Genomic DNA, 9,891 nt, shown 5'->3' with positions numbered 1-9,891 from the left:
GGGTGGAGAGAAGTCCCAGTCTCCTATCCTAATGCCTCTGGGATAAGGGGATGCTAAGACCCATGACTTTAGCCCCCAAGGCCCACAGAGGGTAAGATGGAGCCAGTCTCAAATGAACAGGTTAGAGGTAAGATCTGCCTCATCTCTGTTATCTATGGTTATTAGACTGGGTATAAATGTTTGCTGTTTCTCTCTTATTAGTCTTTAGTGTCTTCCTGGGCAATATATGTAAAAATAGCGGTTATGGTGCCACAGTACCCAGGGGCTATGCTTTAATGTGATTATGGATAAATTTATTAACCCCTACAGTAAAAGCATCATAAGGTTGGAAACTATGGGGCTGAGGGTCTCTGTCCCATGTCCCCATCTGTCCCTGCCCCTGTGATCAGCACTTCCATGCACCTGGCAGTAATAGCCTCATCCTCCAGCTGGAGCCCAGAGAAGAACAAATATGCTGCATTGCTTGAGACATCCTTGGATCCAGAGACTCCCCCAGGCTCCCTGTATCCCTGCTGCTGGGCTGAGTGTGAGCAGCACAGGAAGGACCAGGGGACACTCCCGGGCCTCTGCTGGCCCCAGTCCATGTTCCCCTGTGAGCACAGAGGTCACTGCTCAGGGTGCAGGTGAGTCTGGCTGTTGTCCCTGAGTTCCTGGGGATGCAGAGAGGGCAACTGAGTCAGCACAGGCTGGGGAGGGAATCTGCACAGACAAGGCACAGTGATGGGCAAGGGGAAGAGTGTGGCTGCCTGGGGTCTGAGCCAGAGGGGCTGAGGTAGTCTAGGGGGCTACCCTGGGTCTCTGAGGCTTGTCCCTACCTGTGCAGGGGGAGAGGGAGCATTAGGAAGAGAGGGGTCCGGCATGGTGGGCATGATCTTTGTGTGGCCCACAATGAAGGAGTCTGCCCCAGGCCTCTCTTATCCCCTCCCCATGGGCCTCCAGAGGGGGGGAACCTCTTAGGAAAATTCAGGCCCACCTCCCCTCTGACCCAGCCCCCCTGATAGAGCTAGATTCTAGACCCTGAGCAGGGCCTGTGGACAGGGAGGAAGCCTGATGCTCTAGTTCAGCCATGAGTGGGGCCCACAGGGAAGCAGCTGCTGGGACACACAGACCCCTGTGCAGGACACTCTGCCAGGCCCAAAAAGGACCCAGCCACTGGATCCCCACAGGATCTCAGCACTGGAGCCTCCTGTCAGCTGAGAGTTACCCAGGTGTGAGCACCCATTCTGCAGAACGCCCAGAGCCCCATCTCGGCCTTGGGTCTAACTCTCCCTCCTTCTAGACCTGGGAGCCCTGAAGCTTTGCTTCTCTTGGACTGCTCCACTCCCCACCTTCACATGAGTCCCTGACTCTTTTTCTTTTACACGGGTCAGAGTAATCCCTAGAGGCCCCCATGTCCTGTCATCCGGGTGTGTAGCTGTCACTGACAGGAGACTTGCTCTGAGGGACACATGTGAAATCATGACCTGGGAGCCTGCCAGCTGCTCTGAGCTGAGGGGAAAATGGCACAGGAGCAGAGAGCAGAGCAGGACCCCCCATGTGGAGCCCACAGGGGAGGTGGTGTTTGCAGCGGCCCCTGAAGTGTGAATTGAAGTTTGCTGAGGGGAAAGAGATGTTCATAGAAGAGAAAAGAAAACAGGGAAAATGCTCACCCTTTCCAGAGCAAGGCACAGGCAGGAGGATGCAAACTGTCCATGGCTGCTGCCAGAGGGTTAAGAACTGGATGTGGTGTGGGTATGTTGGGGACAGAACACAGGAGGCCAAAAAAAGAACATGAAAAATATGCTCCACATCATTAGCCATCAGGGAAATATAAAACAAAACCACAATGATACAGCATCTCTCACCCACTGGAATGGCTGCTATTAAAAACACAGAAAAGTGCAAATGTTGGAGAGAATGTGGAGAAATAGGAAAACTAGTTCATAGTTGGTGGGAATGTAAAATGGTGCAGCTGCAGTGAAAAACACTTGGGTGGTTCCTAAGAAAGTTAAGAATAGAATTACCCTGTGACCCAGCAATCCCCCTAAGTATAGATCCAGAAGAATTGAGAGAAAGAACTCAGATGTTTTCACATGAATGTACATAGTGACATTATTCACAACTACCAGATGAAAGCAGTCTAAATGTCCATCAACCAAGGAAAGGATAAACAAAATATGGTGTACACACACAATGGAATATTATTTGGTTGTAAAATGGAATGAAGTTCTGATACATATGACAACATGATGAAGCCTGAAGACATCATGTTGAATGAAATAAGCCAGACACAAAAGGACAACTAATGTTTGATCTCACAGATATAAGATAATTAGAATAAACAAATACACAGAGTCAGAAACTAGAGTATAAGTTACAAAGTGGTGGTAGGAAATAAGGAGTTAATGCTTAAATTGTGAAGAGTTTTCTATTTGGGGTCATGGAAAAGTTGGGTAGTGGATGCTGGTGATGGAAGCACAACATTATGAATGCAATCAACAGCACTGAATTATATATTTGAATGTGTTTTAAAAGGGGAAATTTTAGGTTGTACATACATTGATGGAGTAAAAATTAAACAAAAAGACAACCTAAGGACTACACAACAGAAACAGGAAACCCTAATGTAAACCATGGGCTTACAGTTAATAGTACAATTATAACATTGTTTTATCAATTGTAACCAAATATGCCTCACTAACATAAGATGTTAATATAAGGGGATGGGCAATAAATGGGAACTCTGAATATTTGCATGATTTTTTCTGTAAACCTACAATTTTTCAAAAAAATAAAGAAAAGAAAATGAATGAATGAAGGTATAGCTGATATGTCCATTGTTATGTCTCATATAAGCTTTTCTGTGAAATCCACCTTAATTTTTCACTTGTTTTGGCAGGGTGGAAATTCTCTCTTGCAGCACACAGCTGGGTGCTAGAAATGGCCCCAGCCTCCCTGTCATTCCGTCTCAAGGGCCCCTCAAAGATGAACTAGAGTCTCTTATCCCAGGTTCAAGCACCTGTGAGAAGAAATACATGTGTCATGTTCCACATCATCTACAAAATTTATGTGGTCCCAGAGTAGCTCACAATGTGTACAATTTGTAAGAGAACAAATAAATGTTCAAAATTCATCAAGCATTTGAACACCCATCATATTCTGGTGTTAACATTAGAGTTTGGAAATCATCCTTTTGAGATGTGTAAACATCTACCAAAGCTAATTAAATGATGCCCCCCAAACAAGGAGATCTGAAAAGGATATTCAGAGAACAGTAAATGGATCTGTCAGGATTGCAATATGAATGCTATCAAATGTGTATTTTCCTTCATAGTGTTCACTGTGGAATAATTATAAATATCTGGTTTATGAGGAAAAGACACAATTGCTGGTATATGAATATATATGTATATGTATATGTATACATGCATACGAATATATATATATATATAAATGTTCTATGAAATATTTTGTATCCATGATAAAATAATACATGATGATGTGTATGTTGATGTCCCTTGAATAATACAATTCTTACTGGAACTGTCAGCATTCCTCATTTTCTCTATCCCTTTCTATATTTTGCAGCTTCCATTCCCTTCCCTCATGACTACTGGCATAGAGGGAGGGAGGAAGCAGAACCTTGGAGGAAGCACAGTGGGGAGAGGGGTGCACACTGGAGATGTACTGCCTGGGACAGACTGCAGGAGGCACGTGGCAATGAACTACTGGACATGGGAACACTGCCTGGTGCCCTCCCTTCCCTCATTCTGCTGTTAATCATTTCTATTCTCTCTTCTCACACCTCCTGATCAGGGTTGAGCTATTCTGAGCATAAGAAGAGGTTTTGGTTGCTTCCCCATGGGGTAACTTCCCATAGAGAGAGTGCAGTGATACTCAGCCTCATCCTCAGACTGAGCCACCATGAAGGTAAGGGTGACTTTGTTCCCAGAGATGGAGCCTGAAAAGAGATCAGGGATCCCAGAGAAGTAGCTGCTCATGGTATGGATAAGAATCTTGGGAGCTGGACTGGTGTCTGCTGGTCCCAGCTGAGGTTGTTAACATTAGAGACCCAGAGCTGAGGCTGCAGGTGAGTGTGACCATCCCTCCTGGAGACACTGACAGTGATGGCTCCTGGGTCACCAGGTCTGAGAATCTGCCCCTGTAACCAACAGCAGAGACACAGTTGTTGTGGGAGGCAAGGGGTCATCCTGAGACATCTGCTTTCACCTGAGCTCCCCAAGAATGCAGAGTCCTTTCTGCTCACCGGAGCTGAAATCCAGGAGCCAAGAAGAAGAGCCTCCTAGGCCATGGTGGGGACACCAGCCAAGACTCACCCTCAGGCTCTTCAGCTGCAGCTCAGTGTCCTTGGGGCCTTTTCAGACCCACCCAGACCACCTGGGGGAGAAGATTCTTCATGAGAATCTGCTTCCTCTCATTCCTGCTCCACATTCACCCTGATGTGCCCCTGGGAAGGATCTTCAAAGAGACAGATGCAGGGACCTCACATGGACCATTTTTTTCCCAAAACTAACCTCATCACTGTGAACATTTTCTTCCCTTCCCTGTGAAATCACTTCATGTCTTTTTTTCTCTTTCCTTTATTTTAAAAAAAGTTTTTTTAAAAATAATGCAGAATTCTAAACTCAGAGCTTTTATAAGAGGAATATCACTCCTTCAGCTACTTTCTCCATAAACAAGTTGCAAAACACCGTGTCTGAAGTATTCTGAAAGCAAGGAAACTAGAAATGGGACTCAAACAATGAAAACAAGGAAAATTTAAAAGGTTAATGGCATATTTTTTTATCATCATTTTATTGAGATATATTCACATACCACGCAGTCATACAAAACAAATCGTACTTTCGATTGTTTACAGTACCATTACATAGTTGTACATTCATCACCTAAATCAATCCCTGACACCTTCATTAGCACACACACAAAAATAACAAGAATAATAATTAGAGTGAAAAAGAGCAATTGAAGTAAAAAAGAACACTGGGTACCTTTGTCTGTTTGTTTCCTTCCCCTGCTTTTCTACTCATCCATCCATAAACTAGACAAAGTGGAGTGTGGTCCTCATGGCTTTCCCAATCCCATTGTCACCCCTCATAAGCTACATTTTTATACAACTGTCTTCGAGATTCATGGGTTCTGGGTTGTAGTTTGATAGTTTCAGGTATCCACCACCAGCTACCCCAATTCTTTAGAACCTAAAAAGGGTTGTCTAAAGTGTGCGTAAGAGTGCCCACTAGAGTGACCTCTCAGCTCCTTTTGGAATCTCTCTGCCACTGAAGCTTATTTCATTTCCTTTCACATCCCCCTTTTGGTCAAGAAGATGTTCTCCGTCCCACGATGCTGGGTCTACATTCCTCCCCGGGAGTCATATTCCACGTTGTAATGGCATATTTTTAATAGCTGTGTATAATCTTTATGAAATAGGTAACTGGCCAAAATATAAGGTCTTAAGCCAAAGATTCATTTCGCATACACTACATAATACAGTACTCCACCTACCTCAAAAGGTTTTCAACAGATTGAATGTTGCTAGGACTGGAGAAAGAGTTTTATGATACTGGTATCATCAGAAGTCATCTTTGCCTCATGATTAGTCAATCCTCTTCTGTTAGGCAGAGTCCTCTAATTTTAACGAATCATAAAAGTCAATAATTAGAACAAGCATATGAAAGTCATATCCTAGAGTGTCCTTCACTGGTTTATTTCCATTGGGCAAGATTAAACTGCCTCAAGTATATTAGTAGGTTGTAACTTGAACATAAAACAGAAGAATCCAGGAGTGCACTTAAAATTAGGAGGTAGGGCAGAGCAAAATGTATGTCACTAACTCCATGTTAGCTGAGGGCCAAGAAAGCCAACAAGATTACATGTGCCAAGTCTCCTATCTATAAGCAAACTGAAAAGCAAGTGGATTGATCCAGTGCTTGATGATCAGAGAAAACTATGAAGAACTAGAGGCAGAGATGACAGAAGAGACCCTTCATGAATGTTTGTGCTAATTAACAATAAATATTAACTTTAAAATAAGATTAGATGTGAACACAAGTGGAAAACTTAAAAGAGATTTTAACACATTATATGTCTAAAAATAACACAAAAACCCCTGCAATTTCTTCCATGTTTCTATGAGTGGTTCAAATGCTCAGAAGTATATATCAGTCTTAGAGTCATTAAAAAAAGGAAACTGAAACATCTGGAAATATTAGGTGGAACCACAAAAAATTGCCATTTTTGTACACTAAAAATATCAAAGATCAGAATTTCATATGGCTGAACCAAATTAAAAGTGTGCCTTATTAACTGAATGCCAAGAATAAAAACCTGAAGAAATTCTCTCTCGCCATCTTTTTTTTTTTTTTTTTTTTGTGGTTTCAAATGGGGTTTACTTTATGGATGAGTATTACTGAAGCAGGAAGCATATTTTTAACATTCTATACTAAATTTATGCTTCAAGTCACACAAAAGTGTGATTATTCAGTACCCACTTCAGCCTGAAAAGAAAAGTTTCTGTTTATAATCATATCTTTTGTTTTTTCTCATGACATCTATCCCTAAGAAAATTCTATGCCCAATAGATCCTTCTTGCTTGATCCCAGAACTCAACTATTAATGGTAAAACTTCAATCATTTCATCCTTTTGGGCCCATTTACTCCCCACTTCTCAACCTATAACCAGTTTTCTCCTAATGACTCCAGCCTTTCCCGCTGCCCTAACTTCTTCCAATCTTGACTGGTTAGAGGCACATCTGCCCACCCCAGGCTTCCCTCATCCTTTTCCTTTCAATATACCGGTGATCTAACCTTTCCTGCAAAGTAGCGGAGATTTTTCTGAGGCTTATTAGGCCATTTGTCTTTACATACACATAAGCGCTGCTATTTTAAAAACATGCTACTATTCTGTCACACAACTTTCCATTTTTGCCACATTTAGATCTTTGTGGATTTCTCAAAACCAATTTCACCTTCGAGGCATCAACAATGGAATTTCATGAATTAGGATAATTTTGTAGGGGAAATTGAGCACAACTCCAATTTAAATATTAGAATAATAAAGGTACACATTTATACTGAATACATTTCATGGTGGATTGACAGTTTCTATCTGGCACAGAAAGCACAGTGCTCTCTGTGACAGTATTTCAGAGGTTCTTCTTTAAAGAATGTAACTTCCTAGACTCAGGAAATGCCAAGGGCCTGAGTAAGATCTGTCACACTGTTAAATATTAAGAAAGTAATTTAAAACAGGAAGAGGAGCTCAAACACACCTTCTACAATTCTGTCGACAGAAAGTTAATTTCAGAAAAGTGCAGGTACATTTCCAATTTCCCTTCTATTGGGTCTAATCATTTCCCACCTTTCACTTTTGGCAGTCCTACATCTTTGGTGATGTCACCAGCAGACTGTCAAACACCAGATATTTCTAATATTCCATTGATTTGAACTACCCAGCAAAACCATCCATCCTGCATTTACATACCTTGAATTTGCTATTTCCACTTCAGTTCTTGCCGTGGTGGCTGCCTTTTGTGCACCTTCAATTACTCTGTCCACCTTCTCCGTAGTTTTTGTGTTTCTTATTGGTATCAGCTGCTTCATTACTCCCCCGACCAGAATATTATTTTTGTATTTTCCCTCTTCTTTGGCGCTGTCAGGAAACACGGTACAGCCATATCCATGCCTCTTGTTATTTGCCCACATGCCCTCCTTGCCCTTGGAGCGCTCCCTGAGGCCGAAACCATTGCTTCTGTCGTTCTTTCACGCGACCATGTAGGTTTCCGTGGTGGTGGCATCGCCGTGGTCTTCCACGGGGCAAAAATCTCAATCCACGTCGCCGAAACTAATTGAAGATTTGGCATCGCTGGAACACCTCTGCTCATGGGCACATCGCTGCGGACCCAACTGCGCTTGCCAGAGAGGGAAAATTTAGATTCTGACTTTCAAAGTTTCATACTTCTGAGAAGGGAGCCTGTTCGGAAGAGGCCGCCCTTCTTCCCGGCTGAGAGGTCGGCGTGGTGGGGAAGTTGAGCCCGAAGGTGCCGCTGCGTCGTGGAGCGCGCTGCCATTGCTCTGCTCCTGGCGCAGCGAGGCCCGGGAGGTGCGGGCGGCGAGCGGGTCACCGTGGCCAGGCTATGGGGTTTTCTGTGGCGCACGCCGCAGCCATGCCCCATGGCGCCGGCCCGCTGACCCAGGTAGGTGCCTGCGTCCCGATAGGTCTCCACGCAGTATCCGCCTTGCAGCCGGTTACTCCAGGCACCCTCGCAGCGAGGTGGGGTGCAGAGGCTTTGCCGGACCCCACAGAGCCCCCTTGAAACCACTTGACCACTCCTTCCTCCCACCCCACGCCCCGCACATCCGCCTATTCTCTTTCACCACCCCCAGCCAGTGCCGCTTGTCTTGCGCCCAGTAGCCCTGGGAGGTGTTGTCGCTGGGCCACATCGAAGTCCTGCGACCAGAGACCGGGTATTCGCCCTGGCCCCTGGGCCCGGTGCAGACGCCATGCTCGTGCGCCCTGCCCTCTTCCCGGCCACCGCAGTAGGTGCCGCCTTCGTGGAAGTCAAACCTTACGCCTGTCATATGAGGGGCAGCCCCGGCGCGCTCCCCGCGGGGGCACAGAAGCGCGCAGAGCTGGGCACGGTGGGGTGTAGCTCAGGGGTGGGGACCCGGTGGGCGAGCTCAGGACAGTGCCCCAGGCAGCTCGCGCCGCCGCTGGGCTCGTCAGACGCTGTGCCCTTCCTCCCTTCCTCTTTTGGCAAAGCCACCACATCCTTCCTCCTCCTCTTCCTCTTCACACCCACAATCCTTCCTCCCTCCCTTCCTCACCGCCCCTGCCCAGCCAGCGCTGCGCGCACGAAAGTAGTCCGGCTCCTGCCCAGCGGACCTTCAGCTGCTCGCGCCTGTTCCACGTGAGCCGGCCTCGCCCCGCGCCTGTCCTGGGTCCCCTCCCAGGTCGCCAAGGCCCGGCCCCAAGGTGCGCTGGCCCCACTGGGCCTTGCCCCAGTCCCCCAGTGTCGCCGCTTCCCCGGACATGGGAACTCTTTCCCATGGAGCGCCTGTTTTTGAGGTGCTGAGGTTGTGGTGAGGGTGGTTGTGCCCCCACTTTATGTCTTTTGGGGTGGAAATCAATGAACTAAACTCCCCTTCCAGCAGTGACCCCAATGGGGAATCATAGAGCCTGTATCTGGTGGTTGAAGGGACAGGAGCCTCCCAAACAGTCGTGGAATTGTCCATAATAGGACCAGTGGAGCTCAACATATAAGACAAAAGTTCATACATAATTGCATGCTGAATCCCCCAAATATGTCTCTATACAGTGGAGAAAAACATGTAATTTAATATGGATTGCATTTTGAGAAGAGGAGGGTCTAAAATTTAAGGGAAAAAGAGTTAGAAAGGTAAAATATCAAAATTCTAACAATATTTCAACGTCCAGAAAATCAATGCAAAACCAACCACCGAAATGACAATAAAATACTATTAGGAATATATCTAAAATATGATAAGGGCTGAAGGGTTATTACATATCTCATCATGAAACAGTTGAGTCATAGCATCCGCCTAAGGTCAGGGAGGGAGTCTTGAGCCACTCCCTGGTAGTCACACCCAGTGTCTCTGGCTTCGCATCAAAGGAACCACGGGTCGATCACTCTTTTCCTGGGGAAGGTCTCGATGGAGATTGGAGTCAGTGGTGACTGGAAGAATGGGTAAAGTGCCAGGAACCCATCATGATGAAGGAAGGAGCAGAGAGCACCTCCCCTAGTTTTTGGTGATGCTGCTTGACCCAGTGAGAGCTTCCTCTGTATTGTGCTTTCTGTGCCTGAAGGACATGGTTGACCACCTGTGCTCAGGTACCAATGAATCCTATTCAGGTGTCTCCTCTCTCTCCCTTAGTGT

At 45.7% G+C, this 9,891-nt stretch overlaps 1 pseudogene; it reads right to left on the bottom strand.

Annotated features, from left to right (window-relative positions):
* Positions 1-605: 605 nt before the first annotated feature.
* On the bottom strand, positions 606-8,574 carry LOC119524928 (annotated as a pseudogene).
* Between the last annotated feature and the right edge of the window lie 1,317 nt (positions 8,575-9,891).

The sequence above is a fragment of the Choloepus didactylus genome (genome assembly GCF_015220235.1).
Source record: "Choloepus didactylus isolate mChoDid1 chromosome 23 unlocalized genomic scaffold, mChoDid1.pri SUPER_23_unloc1, whole genome shotgun sequence".
In the NCBI taxonomy this organism is placed as follows: domain Eukaryota; kingdom Metazoa; phylum Chordata; class Mammalia; order Pilosa; family Megalonychidae; genus Choloepus; species Choloepus didactylus.
Note: the sequence above shows the minus strand (reverse complement) of the source record. Positions and strands in the feature narration are given on the sequence as shown.